Below are 18,085 nucleotides of genomic sequence, written 5' to 3'. Positions count from 1 at the left end.
GTCTTTGATCCATTTTGAGTTTACCTTTGTATATGGGGTTAGACAATGGTCCAGTTTCATTCTCCTACATGTAGCTGTCCAGTTTTGCCAGCACCATCTGTTGAAGAGACTGTCATTTTGCCATTGTATGTCCATGGCTCCTTTATCAAATATTAATTGACCATATATGTTTGGGTTAATTTCTGGGGTCTCTAATCTGTTCCACTGGTCTGTGGCTCTGTTCTTGTGCCAGTACCAAATTGTCTTGATTACTATGGCTTTGTAGTAGAGCTTGAAGTTGGGGAGTGAGATCCCCCCTACTTTATTCTTCTTTTTCAGGATTGCTTTGGCTATTCGGGGTCTTTGGTGTTTCCATATGAATTTTTGAATTATTTGTTCCAATTCATTGAAGAATGTTGCTGGTATTTTGAGAGGGATTGCATCAAATTTGTATATTGCTTTCGGCAGGATGGCCATTTTGACGATATTAATTCTTCCTAGCCATGAGCATGGGATGAGTTTCCATTTATTAGTGTCCCCTTTAATTTCTCTTAAGAGTGACTTGTAGTTTTCAGAGTATAAGTCTTTCACTTCCTTGGTTAGGTTTATTCCTAGGTATTTTATTCTTTTTGATGCAATGGTGAATGGAATTGTTTTCCTGATTTCTCTTTCTATTGATTCGTTGTTAGTGTATAGGAAAGCTACAGATTTCTGTGTGTTGATTTTGTATCCTGCAACTTTGCTGTATTCCGATATCAGTTCTAGTAGTTTTGGAGTGGAGTCTTTAGGGTTTTTTATGTACAGTATCATATCATCTGCAAATAGTGACAGTTTAACTTCTTCTTTACCAATCTGGATTCCTTGTATTTCTTTGTTTTGTCTGATTGCCGTGGCTAGGACCTCCAGTACTATATTAAATAACAGTGGGGAGAGTGGGCATCCCTGTCTGGTTCCCGATCTCAGTGGAAATGCTTTCAGCTTCTCGCTGTTCAGTATAATGCTGGCTGTGGGTTTATCATAGATGGCCTTTATTATGTTGAGGTACTTGCCCTCTATTCCCATTTTGCTGAGAGTTTTTATCATGAATGGATGTTGAATTTTGTCAAATGCTTTTTCAGCATCTATGGAGATGATCATGTGGTTTTTGTCTTTCTTTTTGTTGATGTGGTGGATGATGTTGATGGATTTTCGAATGTTGTACCATCCTTGCATCCCTGGGATGAACCCCACTTGGTCATGGTGTATGATCCTTTTGATATACTGTTGAATTCTGTTTGCTAATATTTTATTGAGTATTTTTGCATCTACATTCATCAGGGATATTGGTCTGTAATTTTCTTTTTTGGTGGGGTCTTTTCCTGGTTTTGGTATTAGGGTGATGTTGGCTTCATAGAATGAGTTTGGGAGTATTCCCTCTTCTTCTATTTTGTGGAACACTTTAAGGAGAATGGGTATTATGTCTTCTCTGTGTGTCTGATAAAATTCCGAGGTAAATCCGTCCGGCCCCGGGGTTTTGTTCTTGGGTAGTTTTTTGATTACTGTTTCAATTTCTTTGCTTGTAATTGGTTTGTTTAACTTTTGTGTTTCTTCCTTGGTCAGTCTTGGGAGGTTGTATTTTCTAGGAAGTTGTCCATTTCTTCTAGGTTTTCCAGCTTGTTGGCATATAGGTTTTCATAGTAGTCTTTAATAATTCTTTGTATTTCTGTGGAGTCTGTCGTGATTTTTCCATTCTCATTTCTGATTATGTTGATTTGTGTTGACTCTCTTTTTCTCTTAATAAGTTGGGCTAGAGGCTTATCTATTTTGTTTATTTTCTCAAAGAACCAGCTCTTGGTTTCGTTGATTTTTGCTATTGTTTTATTCTTCTCAATTTTGTTTATTTCTTCTCTGATCTTTATTATGTCCCTCCTTCTGCTGACTTTAGGCCTCATTTGTTCTTCTTTTTCCAGTTTTAATAATTGTGATGTTAGACTATTCATTTGGGATTGTTCTTCCTTCTTCAAGTGTGCCTGGATTGCTATATACTTTCCTCTTAAGACTGCTTTCGCTGCATCCCACAGAAGTTGGGGCTTAGTGTTGTTGTTGTCATTTGTTTCTATATATTCCTTGATCTCTATTTTGATTTGTTCATTGATCCTTTGATTATTTAGTAGCATGTTGTTAAGCCTCCATGTGTTTGTGAGCCTTTTTGTTTTCTTTGTAGAATTTATTTCTACTTTCATACCTTTGTGGTCTGAAAAATTGGTTGGTAGAATTTCAATATTGTGGAATTTACTGAGGCTCTTTTTGTGAGCTAGTATGTGGTCTATTCTGGAGAATGTTCCATGTGCACTTGAGAAGAATGTATATCCTGTTGCTTTTGGATGTAAAGTTCTATAGATGTCTATTAGGTCCATCTGTTCTAGTGTGTTGTTCAGTGCCTGTGTGTCTTTACTTATTTTCTGCCCGGTGGATCTATCCTTTGGGGTGAGTGGTGTGTTGAAGTCTCCTACAATGAATGCATTGCAGTCTATTTCCCTCTTTAGTTCTGTTAGTATTTGCTTCACGTATGCTGGTGCTCCTGTATTGGGTGCATATATATTTAGAATGGTTATATCCTCTTGTTGGACTAAGCCCTTTATCATTATGTAGTGGCCTTCTTTATCTCTTGTTACTTTCTTTGTTTTGAAGTCTATTTTGTCTGATATTAGTACTGCAACCCCTGCTTTCTTCTCACTGTTGTTTGCCTGAAATATGTTTTTCCATCCCTTGACTTTTAGTCTATGCTTATCTTTGGGTTTAAGGTGAGTTTCTTGTAAGCAGCATATAGATGGGTCTTGCTTTTTTATCCATTCTATTACTCTATGTCTTTTGATTGGTGCATTAAGTCCATTTACATTTAGGGTGACTATTGAAAGATATGTACTTATTGCCATTGCAGGCTTTAGATTCGTGGTTACCAAAGGTTCAAGGTTAGCTTCTTTAGTATCTTACTGCCTAACTTAGCTCGCTTATTGAGCTGTTATATACACTGTCTGGAGAGTCTTTTCTTCTCTCCCTTCTTATTCCTCCTCCTCCATTCTTCATATGTTGTGTGTTTTGTTCTGTGCTCTTTTTAGGGGTGCTCCCATCTAGAGCAGTCCCTGTAGGATGCCCTGTAGAGGTGGTTTGTGGGAAGCAAATTCCCTCAGCTTTTGCTTGTCTGGGAATTGTTTGATCCCACCATCATATTTAAATGATAGTCGTGCTGGATACAGTATCCTTGGTTCAAGGCCCTTCTGTTTCATTGCATTAAGTATATCATGCCATTCTCTTCTGGCCTGTAGGGTTTCTGTTGAGAAGTCTGATGTTAGCCTGATTGGTTTTCCTTTATAGGTGACCTTTTTCTCTCTAGCTGCCTTTAAAACTCTTTCCTTGTCCTTGATCCTTGCCATTTTAATTATTATGTGTCTTGGTGTTGTCCTCCTTGGATCCTTTCTGTTGGGGGTTCTGTATAATTCCATGGTCTGTTCGATTATTTCCTCCCCCAGTTTGGGGAAGTTTTCAGCAATTATTTCTTCAAAGACACTTTCTATCCCTTTTCCTCTTTCTTCCTCTTCTGGTATCCCTATAATACGAATGTTTTTCCTTTTGTATTGGTCACATATTTCTCTTAGTGTTGTTTCATTCCTGGAGATCCTTTTATCTCTCTCTATGTCAGCTTCTATACGTTCCTGTTCTCTGGCTTCTATTCCTTCAATGGCCTCTTGCATCTTATCCATTCTGCTTATAAATCCTTCCATGGATTGTTTCACTTCTGTGATCTCTTTCCTGACATCTGTGATCTCCTTCCGGACTTCATCCCACTGCTCTTGCATTTTTCTCTGCATCTCATCCCATTGCTCTTGCATTTTTTTCTGCATCTCTGTCAGCATGTTCATGATTTTTATTTTGAATTCTTTTTCAGGAGGACTAGTTAGGTCTGTCTCCTTCTCAGGTGTTGTCTCTGTGATCTTTGTCTGCCTGTAGTTTTGCCTTTTCATGGTGATAGAGATAGTTTGCAGAGCTGGTACAAGTGACCGCTGGAAGAGCTTCCCTTCTTGTTGGTTTGTAGCCTTTTCCTGGGAGAACAGCGACCTCTAGTGGCTTGTGCTGGGCAGCTGTGTGCAGACAGGGCTTCTGCTTCCTGCCCAGTTGCTTTGGGGTTTATCTCCGCTGTTGCTGTGGGCTTGGCCTGGCTGGGGCTGTTCCTCCAAAATGGTGGAGCCCCGTTGGAGGGGGAGCAGCCAGGAGACTATTTATCTCCGTAAGGGGCCTCTGTGCTCCCTGCTGCCCAGGGGGTTAGAGTGCCCAGAGATCCCCAGATTCCCTGCTTCTGGTCTAAGTGACCTGTCCTGCCCCTTTAAGATTTCCAAAAAGCACTCTCCAAACCAAAACAACAACAGCAACAATGAGAGAGGGAACAGAAAGAAAGAGAAAAAAAAAAGGAAAAAAAAGGAAAAAACAAGCGATTTTTTTTTTTTTTTTTTGTCCTCAGGTGCCGGTCCCAGGCACCCGCTCACTGGTCCTGCTGCCCTGTCTCCCTAGCACCAGGGTCCCTGTCCTTTCAAGGCTTCCAAAAAGCAGCCACCCACCGGTCCCGCAGGGAAGGAACGCTCAATATTCTTTGTCCTCAGGCACTGGTCCCACGCACCCGCTCACCAGTCCCGCCGCCCTGCCTCCCTAGCACCGGGGTCCCTGTCCCTTCAAGGCTTCCAAAAAGCACTCGGCAAAAAGAGAGAAAAAAAAGGGGAAAAACGCGCGATTTCTTCCGTCCTCAGGTGCTGGTCTCAGGCACCCACCCACCGGTCCCACAGGGAAAAATGCGGGATATTCTTTGTCCTCAGGTGCCGGTCCCAGGCACCCGCTCACCAGTCCCGCCGCCCTGCCTCCCTAGCACCGGGGTCCCTGTCCCTTTTAGGCTTCCAAAAAGCACTCGCAGAAAAGAGAAAAAAAAAAGGGGAAAAACGCGCGATTTCCTCTGTCCTCAAGTGCCGGTCTCAGGCACCCGCCCACCGGTCCCGCAGGGAAAAACGGGGGGATATTCTTTGTCCTCAGGCGCCGGTCCCAGCCACCCGCTCACCAGTCCCGCCACCGTGCCTCCCTAGCACTGGGGTCCCCGTCCCTTCAAGGCTTCCAAAAAGCGCTCGCCAAAAAGAGAAAAAAAAAAAAAGGGGAAAAACGCGCGACCTCCTCCGTCCTCAGGCACCGGTCTCAGGCACCCGCCCCCAGGTCTCGCAGGGAGAAACGCGGGATATTCTTTGTCCTCCGGCGCCGTTCCCAGGCACCTCCTCACCGGTCCCGCCACCCTGCCTCCCCAGCAACGGGGGCCCGTCCCTCTAAGGCTTCCAAAAAGCGCTCGCCAAAAAAAAAAAAAAAACAAAAAACCGCTCCGGTTTCTCTCCACCCGCCGGGAGCCGGGGGGAGGGGCGCTCGGGTCCCGCCGGGCCGGGGCTTGTATCTTACCCCCTTCACAAGGCGCTGGGTTCTTGCAGGTGTGGATGTGGTCTGGATGTTGTCCTGTGTCCTGTGGTCTCTATTTTAGGAAGATTTTTCTTTGTTATATTTTCATAGCTCTATGTGTTTTTGGGAGGAGATTTCCACTGCTCTACTCACGCCGCCATCTTGGCTCCGCCCTGTTGATTATTTTTATTAGTGAATCAGTTCCTTACTTAGGAATGAATGACTTATATGAAACAGAAAGAGCCAATGCGTTCCCACTTCTGCACACAATGTAACAGAGGTCACAGCTCCTGGAAGCCAGTACTCACTTCCCTCATCAAACACTTACTGAGAACTTCTATTTATAAGGCACTGGGCTGCATGCTGGGGACACAAAGATGAAGATGTGGTAAAACTTAAAATTGTTAAGACAATGAGGAGTTGTAATTAGTTATTAAAGAGTAAAGAATTTATCAGGTAGACAGTAAGATGGGAACAGGTACATGAAGAGCATTCCTTCTGAAAAAAATTAAAATTCAAACAATATTAATGTATATAAAATAGTTTCATTTCTAGCCTACCTCTCATCACCATCCCATTCATGAGATAAACAGTGTTATCAGTATAATGTGAACTTTTCCAGACTTTTCTCCATGTATATAAAAACAAAGACATGTATATACATTAAGGAAACTGAGGCATACTAGAGATACTTTACTGTAACTTCCTCTTTTTGTTCAATGACATGTCATAGCCACGTCTTGATATCAATATACACAGATCTCCCTCATTTTTGTAAACTGCTACATTATTTTCCAATGTATGGATGTAGCCACATTTTTTAATGGCTTTATTGAGGTGTAATAGGTATATATTAAACTGTACATATTTAAAGTGTATAATTTGGCAAGTTTTGACATATGTAGACACTCATGAAACCATCACCACAATCAAGATAATGAATATATCCCTTACTCTCAAGTTTCCTCGTGCCCCTCCCTTCCACTCATTCCCTTCTTGCCACCTACCTCCTGCCCCAGTAACAACCAGTGATCTACTGTCTGTCCCTATGTATGAGTTTGCATTTTCTATTACACTACAATGAGTACAGTATATAGTCATTAATTCTAGCTTCTTCCACTAAGCACAATTATTTTGAAATTCATCCATGTTATTGAGTGTATCAATGGCTCATTTCTTTTTATTACTGAGTGTTATTCAAAGATATAACATACTTTGTTTATTTATTCGTTAATGAACATTTGGGTTGTTTCCAAATTTGGTTACTACAAATAAAGTTGCTATGAACAGTCATGTATAAGTACTTACATGGACATAAGCTTTCTTTTCTCTTGGGTAAATATCTACGAATGAAAGGGCTATCATACAGCCGATCATATAATAGGTTTTTTTTTAAAGAAACTACCATGCTGTTTCCCAAAGGGGTTATATCATTTCTCATTTCCACTGGCAGTGTATGAAAGTTCTAGTTCCTCTACATCCTCACCAATACTTGGTACAGTATTTTGAATTTTAGCTATTCCAGTGAGTGTATAGTAGTATTTCATTATGACTTTAATTTGCACTTCTCTAATGACTAATGGTGCTGGGAATCTTTTCATGTGCTTACTATTTGTGTACCTTTTTCAGTGAAGTTTCCAAATATTTTGCCCACATTTATTGGATTCTTTATTGAATTTTGACTTTTTTAATATATTCTGATTATGAGTCTTTTACCAGCAATAAAAATGAACAAACTATTGATACCTGCAACAACATGGATAAATCTAAAAATAATTGTACTTAAAAAGGCCAGACAAAAAAGAGAATACATATTGTGATTCCTTTACATAAAATATTAGAAACTTCAAACTATCCATAATGTATGCTATTTCTTTGTTTTTCCTTTCTGTTTTTCTGCAGATAAATTCTCTCAACACCCAACCGTACTCACAGCCATGTTTTTCTTTCCCTGTAAGCTCCAGTTTGACAGTGGACATTATGTATTTTCTCTGCTTTTTCTGTAATTCTGAGAGTGTCAGAGGTAGGAGGGAAGGGAGAATTCTCCTGGGTACTAAGCAGCCTTTATGAGGGTCTGGAGATGCTTTTTTTTGAGATTCATTAGGCCCTGTGCTAGGTCTCACTTACCTAGATTAAGATGTGTCCTCTTCCTAAGGGGGTTTCCTTTGGGTTTTGGATAGTTTCCTCAGTTCAGTACAGAACCCAGGAATGTGGTGAGCCCTGTGATTCTTCCTGCTCTGCCGAGACCTTAAATTCTGCTGCAATGGGTAAGAATGTTTATTTTCAAGGGTTCTTTCTCAACCTTAGCCAGGACTGCCTAGTAAGCATTTGTAATGATTTCTCAGGTGAACTTTCCCAAGTACTAACTGAGGGATAAAGGTGGGCTTTGGAGCCATTTGAAGCTAACATTAATCTACTTTCCTTGGTCACTAATTTTCCATGTTTAAGGACTTTTGTGGTTGTTAGTGGTACAGTTTTTGCTTGCTTTAATATTTTGTACTCATTTTGTTGGAGGGGGAATACTTTGTTTTGCAGATTCAGCCCATCTTCTCTACCTGGAGGACTCAGGCTTATTAGTGATACAGACTAAAACTCCTTCAGAGGAGTGATCAGCTCCTGTCCCAGTCTTGAATACTCCACAGAACCTAGCCTAGTGATGAGTATGGGTACATGTTAATATACAAAAAATGCTGGGGATAAAAAATACCACTTCATGTTCTATAATGGTTATCTCTAACCATCCTGAACTATGCAGCCTGATTAATTCTCCTAAAGTATTTCTTTTGTCACACCACTCACCCAATTTTAAAATATGAAACCTCTCTTCTAACTAGGTGGTCTATTTGCTTGCTTTGGAATATACCTCACATATTCTCAAATGCAGATTTTGGCTCATGTTACCACTTGTCCAAAACAGAGAGTGTTCACTATTCAAATCCCCCCTCTTCGCTCAGAGCCCAGATTAAACCTGACCTCCTCTCTGAAAGTCTTACTGGTTTTTCCCTCACCCCCCAAAGGAATCTCTCCCTATTCTGAGGACCATTCCCATGGTCTTCATCACGTTTGCTGTACAACCATGTGTGCTCCTCTGTGTTGTTTGTTTACTCATTGGCATATGTCTCAATCCTATAGCTAATAATAAATGATAATAAGAATGATGCCTTTCAGTGAGTACTTACTACTACATGTTTATCTCCTTTAATACTCATAACACCCTACTAAGGAACTTGCTCAAGTTCACACAGCTGGAAGGGGGTAGAGTCAGGATTTAAATTCAAATTTTTTTGGATTCTGAAGCCCATGTTTATCCACTATATCAATCCTCAGTCTAGCTGTAAAGTTCTAGTAGACATGAACTGGATCTTACATCTCTCTAAACTGATTCACTAATTCAAACATACTTTTGGGGTATCTATTATATAGGGAATATAGCTATGAAAAAGAAGCTAAGCTCGTCTCTGAAGAATCATACAATCTAATAATGAAGATAAAACAGATACTTTAGTAACTGAAGTACATGTTGGAAAATGACTATAATAACAGTCAGATAGCTAATTCTTATGTGTTGCTTATTTATTGTGTATACACTCTATACTACATATGCTAATTTAATCCCCACAACAACCCTATGAAGTAGATATTACTGTTATTATCTCATTTTGGAGATGAGAAACTGAGATACAGAGAGATTAAGTAACTTCCCAGGGTTAGACAACTAGGCTGTTTGTGTTCTCAACATCTAAACTGCATCGCACAGCAGATGTTATAACAGAGGTAGACAAAAAAACTTCTTGACTGTATTAAAGAACTATGTATGAAATAGGGTAAGGGGAATCAGATGATAAATATAATGATTATATAAGGAAAATTAAGACTATATAAGAAAGAATTCCTGACATCTGAACTCTATTGGGATTCTGGAAACAATACATTTAAATAGGTTATATAACAGAAAATCATGCTGCAACATACAGATCCTACCTTGGATCTAGAGAGAATGGCTTAGCTCAGTATTTTTTAAACTAAAGGTCATAACCCTTTTAGTCAGTGAGGAAATAAATTTAGTTAGTCTAACCAACACTTATAAAGAGAAAGAAACAGACATGGGGTAGATTAGAATAAATGGAAACACTGCATGTTTCACATAGTAAAACTACCCATGAAACTTTTTTTTCCTGTTTCACATATGTGCATATGTTATATGTACATGTACTGGCCCATAACATAAATAACTGTACTCCTTGCTGTGAATCATGTCAAAAAGCTGAAAGCCTAAGCCTAGCTGACTTAGTCATATGACAAGTGTTTACTGCTTCCTTATAAATTTCAGGGATGCTCTGAAAAGTTCCTACGCACTTAAACCAGGAACACCATGGAATGAGGAATGGTTTTTCCAAGTAACTGTGTAAGTTACCCAATATAGGCAGATCTCTGGGCCATGTCTCAAAAGTATTCTGAATATAGTTTCATGTCAGTGGCTCCCAAAATTGACTATATTAAATATACTAAGGGTAATTAAAAGAATGTAAACAGAATGTAAAATTGTTATGCACTGTGGAAAAAGCTTGGCAGCTCCTCAGAAAGTTAAACAATTTTCATATGACCTTGCAATTCCATTCCTATGTATACACCTCAAAGAAGTGAAAACAAGGTCACAAACAAACACATGTGCACACACAGTCTTTAGCAGCTCTGTTCACAAGCATCCATAAGTGGAAACAGTATAAATGTCCACTAGTGGATGAATATGACTAGACCAGCTGTGGTACATACACACACTGAAATATTACTTAGTCATCAGAAGAATGAAGTACTGACCTATGCTATGATGTGGGTGACTTCAGTATGATGAGTGAAAGAAGACAGCCACAAAAGGTCCCATATTGTATAACCCCATTTATATGAAATATCCAGAAAAAGTAAATCCAGAGAGACAGAACATAGATTGGTAGTTGCCAGGGTCTGGGGAACTTAAGCATGAAGATAAACTGCTTAATGGGTAATGGATTTCTTTTGGGTTGATGGAAATGTTTTGCTAGATTGAGGTGCTGGTTGCACAAAATTGTGAATGTAATTAATGCCACAGAATTGTTCACTTTAAAATGGGTAATTTTATGTTATGTGAAATTCACCTCACTGAACTATGAAAAAATAAAAGCCTATAGGGAAATATAAATAAATACTAGTAATTACAAATATCCAGAATCTGGAGAGCTAATCATCTCAGGATATTAGAAACTGAATAAAAAGGGGTATGTTTTTATTTTTCTCAAAAATTTTCTAAGAAAAGAGGGTCATATATAGAGAGCAATAGTCCTTACTAACTAAATTACAGGTAAGAGGAAAAAATGAACTGTATAGACAATTCTGACCAACATTTCTGAGAGAATACTGACATGTAATTTTCTAGAAACATCTTTAAAAAATCAAAATTCAAGAAGAGAGGCAACTTTTTTTTTTGAGAGGGCATCTCTCATATTTAGTGATCAAATGCTTATTAACAACAATAAAATTCTGTATAGGGGACTCAATGCACAATTATTAATCAACCCCAAGCCTAATTCTCAACAGTCTCCAATCTTCTGAAGCATAACGAACAAGTTCTTACATGGTGAACAAGTTCTTACAGTGAATAAGTTCTTACATGGTGAACAGTGCAAGGGCAATCATATCACAGAAACTTTCAGTTTTGATTACGCATCATGAACTATAAACAATCAAGTCAGATATGATTATTCGTTTGATTTTTATACTTGATTTATATGTGAATACCACATTTCTCCCTTATTATTATTATTATTATTTTAATAAAATGCTGAAGTGGTAGGTAGATGCAAGATAAAGGTAGAAAACATAATTTAGTGCTGTAAGAGGGCAAATGTAGATAATTAAGTATAGACTAAGTATTAATCCAAGCTAGACAAGGGCAACAAAACATCCACAGATGCAGAAGATTTCTCTCAAAACAGGGGGGTGAGGTTCTAAGCCTCACCTCTGTTGATCCCCAGTTTCTCACCTGATGGTCCCCCTACAACTGTGCCTGTCTTAGGTTGTTCCTCCCTTGAGGAATCTTAGGGAACATTCTTAAACATAAAGGAAGGATGGAGAACTTTTGGACAGAACTTTGGTCTTGAAGGAGGGGAAAGTAAACCAGTCTTCTGGTTTTTAGTTTGACTTAAAATCTTATCTTTAAGCAAAAAAAAAGTGTGTTGAAGAGACGATGGGAAGCAACTACTTTCCTCTTTCTTAAAGGAAATTGTTTTTGTTATTTCAGTTTGTATCTGCCTTTGAGAACATTCACTAGAGATATCCTGGCACAGGCTGGAGGTATGGAGGAGAATGGCTCTTGAGACTAAATTAAGGTTTTCTGAATTTTGATCAACAGAACCCTACAGATCCTCAAGGCTGCTAGAGTGAAGGAGGGAGAGTGGGAAAGGAAAAGGCAGGTGGGGCTGTTGCTGTTCCAGGACTGTATGCCTGCTGCATTCATAGCAGTTTTATTTTCATCTTTTAAATACTGGGATTCTAGGTTAAGACTTCACTGGAAAAAAATTTCTGCTGCTAAAGAAAAGTTTGAAAACCACTGGACTGGATCAAGGATTCCTAAACCTGGCTGTTCAACAGAATTCCTAAAAGAGTTTTTTAAATTACAAATTCCTGGTCCATACATTTAGACTTAGTGACATAATAAATACCCAAGGGATTCTTGCACAGCAGCCCAAAGCTAGCCCACAGTGTTTGACCCCTGCTTCCCTCAGCACCTATGACAAAAGAGAACTTAAATGAGTAGGAAGGAATCTTGGGGAAAAGACCTGATGGTAGCAGATGGAAAAAGAGAACATAGAGAGCTTAATCACTAGACTCTAATGAAGAAAAAAAAATTGGTGAATGAGGAGCTTGCCTAGGACCAGAAGTTCCCCTGGAGGTTTAAGCCTACAAGTACCTCATAGCCAATTATAACTGTCCATATTGGTGATAGTAGTTAAAAATGGTTTAATTCAACAACTGTGCAAGAAAGCATAATGTCAGCCACATATGTAATTTAAAATTTTCTAGTTAGCCATGCTAAAAAGATTGAAAAAAATTAACTTTAATAATTTATTTTAAATCAATATATCTAAAATATCATCTAAACATATAATTCAGGGTAAAAACTATTGACATATTTTACCTTTTTTTGTATTGTCTTCAAAATGTTACAGCACATCTCAATTCAGACCAACTAAGCTTCAAGTGTTTAATAACCACATGTAGCTGGTGGCCACCATACTGTATAGTGTAGGACTAATTGTGGGTAAAGTTGTAACATTTCTAGAACATCTCGCCTGGCTTTAGTGCATTTGCATATCCTCAGGGGTGGAGAGAAGTTCATCTCCATGTCGATGGGTAATTACCTGGGCAACCCACAGCGTGTCTGAACCTCAGAGGTTAAGGGGATGGGCTTGCTTGCTTGCTTGCTTCTTTGGGAACAGGGGAGAGAGATAGTGCTGTACTGCAGTTTGTAAACAATAAACGGACTTTGAACTTTATTTCTCCCTTTGACTGATTTTGGTTTTTAGAGGTATTTTGCCCTGGGATTTCCTCTCCCTGGACTTACATCTGGTGTTAGTCGACAGGATTCCTCTGAACCTGAAATCCGTCATAATGGGTGCGACCTTTGGGAGGCCGCCCCTAGAAATGGTGGGGAAATGCCCGGAAGCCCCCCTGTGGATGGCAGGGAGGCCTCAATGGATGCAGCAGCAAAGGGTGCAGCTTCACCTGTTATTAACCCCCCAGCTGTGGAGCTTCCAAGTTGGGAACCCCTAGTGGGGAATTGGTTTGGGTAAAGTACCTCCTAGAGGGGTGGGGCCTTCCCCAGAATTGGGGAAGGGTGGAAACATTGGAAGCTGCAGAATTAGTCTTCCCTGAATTGGAAGACTGCTTGGAGACCGTAGGGGGCCGGTTAGCATCTGGCATTGTAGGGTCTCGTTTCATCAAGATAGTGGAAAATGTTATACAGGAGAGAGAGGGACTTAGGCGGGAGAGAGACACACGTCAGCATCACTTGGAGGAGCTGGGCAATAACCCACAGGATGCTATTAAAGAAGAGAGACAGTTACTGAAAAGACAGGTCACACTCCTAGAAGACTCCTTAGAGGCAAGGGGGGAGGCAGCAGGAAAAGCTGCGTTTCAGGAGGCCATGGGGGAGGGGGAGGAAAGAGTAGTGCCTTCAGCCCAAATGGTGGAGGAGGAGCTGTTGGTGGAGAAGCTGGAGGGAGAAGAGGAGAAGGCGGGGCCATTGGTGGATCTGCTACCAGGCCACTGTCAGAGGTACCATCTTGTTTTAAAGACCCACTCAGCTGTAATTAAGAAAATAAAAATGAAACAACTGCAGGCTCCTCAGGGAGTGGAACAGCCCTTCCCCAGGTTGTGGAGCACTCTGTGCTCTGCCCCTATACCCAGGATGAGCTGGTGGACATAAGGTACAGTACAGGCAGAGGCCATCAGAATATCTGCCTACATGGCTTTTATGTTTCTGGGATATGGGGGTGGAGAACATTGTTATGTTGGGTACGGAGATGAGCAGAATGGCTTCCCTGATGACTCACCCTTCCCTCTGGCAGCGGTTGCAAAATGCCCATCATGCCTCAGGGAATCAGACGCTCCTGGAATGGCTGACAGCTGCCATCAGGGTAGTTTGGCCTAATCAGAGTGATTTACCATATTTTGCCAATGGTTGGAAAAATGTACGCAGAGCTCCAACAGGTACTGTGGGAATTGGGTATGAAAAATATTGTTTATAATATGCACCCCCAGGGCCCTGATGAGGAGGTGGTCACTATAGGAAGGAGAAATCTGGTGCTGCATACAGCTCCCACCTCTCTTTGGGTCCCTAGTGAATATTCTTGCCCCCCCCAACCCCAGGGCAACCCATAAGTGAGGCTACTCATACTTTAGCAGATCTGGGGGAGGTTGAAACAATAAGGGCACAGAGGGAAGTTCAGGGAACAACTGAAAGGAGAAGTGCAAAAGGCCCTGTGAATGTCTTAAGGACCCAGATGTGGGTTGATTTGATAAAGGCCAGGGTAGTGAAAGAAAAACTCGATGGGCAGCCCAATAGAATATTATTAGAACTGTGGTACCAGTTAAAGCCAGAGCAGCAGTTTGAGCCGCTGAGGTTCAGGACATGGAAACCAGTCAAGGCCTTGTGCTTGGCCTATGTCCCTGCAAAACTTCATGGGAGGCAGTACTCAGGATGCACCTGAGCCTTCACCCCCACAGGACAATGACTGAGCATTGCAGTTTGACTGGGGGGGTTGGTGGTGGACAAAGTCCCCACCTTGGGGGACATGGTGGGGACTGGAGGTCTCATGGAGAATTAGCAATTCATTGGTCCCCTGTGAATGTACAATGTGTCCTGGTGCTGGTGGACAGGAGCTGAATGTTCTCTGATTCATGGCAACCTTGAGCATTTTCCTGGAACCGCTGCTGTGATAGATGGCAATTAGAGTGAAGAAAGCCCAAATCTCACTGGAGATAGGGAGTTTACACCCAAAGGAGTATACCATGTACATTTCTCCCATCCCTGAAGATATCCGGTGGGGCCTGTGGTTACAGACCACTGCAGGTGAGTTCAGACTGATGGTACATGTGGTAAAGGTAGTTCTGAGGGGACATGCTAAGCACCTACCTGTAGCTCTGTCTGTACCTCAGCCGGTGACAAATATTAAGCAGTATAAATTGCCTGGGGGGCACAAGGAAATTGGAGAAACTCTACAAGAGTTGAAGAGGGTGGGCATCATAAAGCCCACTCATAGTCCTTTTAATTCCCCAGTGTGGCCAGTGAGAAAGCCAGACGGCTCCTGGCGTATGGCTATGGACTACAGTGAATTGAATAAAGTCCCACCCCCTTTGCATGCTGCTGTCCCCACTATAGCAGACATTCTGGACACCCTCAGCCATGAACTGGGAACACATTATTATGTAGCAGACCTTGCTAATACCTTCTTCTCTATTGACATAGCACAGGAAAGCCAGGAACAGTTTGCCTTCACATGGGAAGGCCGGCAGTGGACATTCATTGTCCTTCCACTGGGATATCTCCATAGTCCCACCATCTGTCATGGACTTGTAGCCCAGGACTTAGCCACATGGAGGAAACCGCAAACAGTGTGGCTGTATCACTACATTGATGATATCATGCTCACAACTCAATTCTCTTTCAGATTTAGAAGGGGCAGTTGCAACATCTACAGGAAAAAGGATGGGCTGTGAACAGCACCAAGGTTCAGGGACCTGGTTTGTCTGTGAAATTCTTGGGAGATGTCTGGTTGGGTAAAACTAAAGTTGTTCCTGAAGCAGTTATAGACAAGGTCCAGGCTTTCCCCACCCCTACCACCGTAGTAGTATTACAAGAGTTTTTGGGTTTTTTGGGCTATTGGAGAGTGTTTATCCCATACTTAGCACAAATTCTGAAGCCCTTATACTGGCTGGTATGAAAGGCAGCAGGTGGGACTGGGATGAGACATGTGCAGCTGCTTTTACTGCTGCCAAGTGGGCAGTCAAGGCTGTATAGGCCTTGAATGTAATTGACTCATCAAGGCCCTGTGAGCTAGATGTTCATATAACTGAAGATGGTTATGGATAGGGCCTTTGGCAGCAGCTTAAATGGACATGCCAACCTATTGGATTCTGGTCACAACTACGGAAAGGAGCAGAGGTCTGGTACATCTTGATAGAGAAGCAACTGGCTGCTGTGTACCACAACTTGCTGGATAGGGAGTCCATCGGCAGCATAGCTCCGACCAAAGTAATAACCACCTACCCCATCATGGGGTGGGTGCAACACTGGACCCAAAGGTCACAGAGTGGCATGGCACAGACACCTACACTGGCCAAATGGAGCACATATTTACAGCATACAGCACCCTCTCTACTAGCCCCTTAAGTGGAGAACTCCAATGCTCATTGAGGCCAGTGACCTATACCAGTGAAGAGAAGATAGAACTTGCTTTTGAGCCATTGGTAGCTGAGACTCCTTATCAGGAGGGAAAAGCCCCTATACCTGAAGATGCTTGGTTCACAGATGGCTCTAGTTGTGGGCAGCCCCCAAAGTGGAGGGCTGTGGCTTTTCATCCTTAGACTGAGACAATATGGATGGAGGATGGGGAGGGGAAGAGCAGTCAGTGGGCTGAGTTCTGGGCAGCATGGCTCGTGATCACCCAGGAGCCTTCCCCATAGCTGTCTGCACTGAGAGCTGGGCTATCTATCGGGGCTTGACCCTGTGGCTACTGACATGGTACCATGCCAACTGGATGGTTGGTCACGGGTCCCTTTGGGGGCAAGAGTTGTGGCAAGACCTATGGGCCTCTCGGCAGACTACAACTGTTACTGTGTATCATATGACTGGCCATTTGCCTTTGGCATCCCCAGGGAATGATGAAGCACATTGGCCCAGGTGCACTGGCTAGAAGGAAAGCCTGCCTCTGATGTGGCCCAATGGCTACACCAGTGTTTGTTGCATGTGGGGCAAAAGACAATGTGGGCTGTAGCCCGACGGTGGGGCTTGTCATTGACCTTTGAAGAAGTACACAAGCCCAGAAGTAGTGCCTTGTGTGCACAAAGAGGGATTTACATTGAGTCTCACAGCAACATGGAACAATAGTAAGGGGGCCAACAGTCCTTGTCAGGTTGCAAATAGACTATATTGGGCTCTCCCCATGTCAGAAGGATATCGGTATGCCATGACTTGTGTGGACACACCTACTGGACTATTAGTTGCTTTACCTACATGTCATGCAGATCAGCAAACCACCAAGAGGGGCATGGAGCATCTCTTTGCAGCCTATGGCCGGTTGCAGGTGACTGAGAGCAATCAAGGCACCCACTTTACTGGACATGCATTATAAGAATGGGTGCAGCAATTAGGAATAAAGTGGAAATTTAATGTACCATATAATCCTACTGGGGCAGACATGATAGAGAGATACAACGGTTTGTTGAGATCTGGCCTGAAGTCAGACACCAATAGTCTATGGGGCTGGTCAGTTTGCCTATGGACAGTGCTGTGGCGCTTGAATGAGAAGCCACATAAAGGAGCTCTTAGCCCTGTGGATATGCTCACACACCTTGCTGCCTGTCCTATACAATTGTATGTCCAAACCAAAGAAGAGCTATTGAAGCCTGGATATGGCCAGCAGAGCAACATCCTGCTGCCAGCCCCTGCTGCATTAAGCCCTGGAGACACTGTTGAATGGACCTGGCCCTGGACATTTTGATACATGGACCAGTGATGGCTGGCCCTTCTGACACCTTGGGGGAAAGGCCTGGAAGCTGGCATCCTGTGTATTCCTGGAGTAACAGCTGAATGGCCTCCAAAAGTCACAGTAGTGTACCCAAAACGTCCAGGAGGTAAGAGCATTTTGTGGGGAAATTTTGTATTTTCTTTTGGTATCAATATAAAATCACTGTGGCAACATCGTGGTTACTAGATTCCCCCCTTTATCAATTCCCACCACATACCCCATTATAGTCACTGTTCATCAGCGTAGAAAGATGCTACAGAGTCACTACTTGTCTTCTCTGTGCTATACTGCCTTACCCACACCACCCACCCTACATTATGTGTGCTTATCATAATGTCCCTTATTTTCCTTCTCCCTCCCTC

At 42.0% G+C, this 18,085-nt stretch overlaps 1 protein-coding gene across 5 annotated transcripts in view; it reads right to left on the bottom strand.

The window, feature by feature from the left end:
- METTL8 (methyltransferase 8, tRNA N3-cytidine) overlaps positions 1 to 18,085 on the bottom strand; it is a 145,956-nt gene that overhangs the window by 89,688 nt on the left and 38,183 nt on the right. The window contains exon 2 of one of the 5 annotated variants that reach the window (XM_073218703.1): positions 5,443 to 5,612. The exons of the other annotated variants lie outside the window; for them this stretch is intronic. The gene's annotated coding sequence lies outside the window, so the exon portion shown is untranslated. The remainder of the gene's footprint in view (positions 1 to 5,442; positions 5,613 to 18,085) is intronic. 5 annotated transcript variants of the gene reach the window in all.

Source organism: Manis javanica, chromosome 12, assembly GCF_040802235.1.
Source record: "Manis javanica isolate MJ-LG chromosome 12, MJ_LKY, whole genome shotgun sequence".
Lineage (NCBI taxonomy): Eukaryota > Metazoa > Chordata > Mammalia > Pholidota > Manidae > Manis > Manis javanica.
The sequence above is the reverse complement of the archived record's forward strand: the minus strand, read 5'-3'. Positions and strand labels throughout refer to the sequence as shown.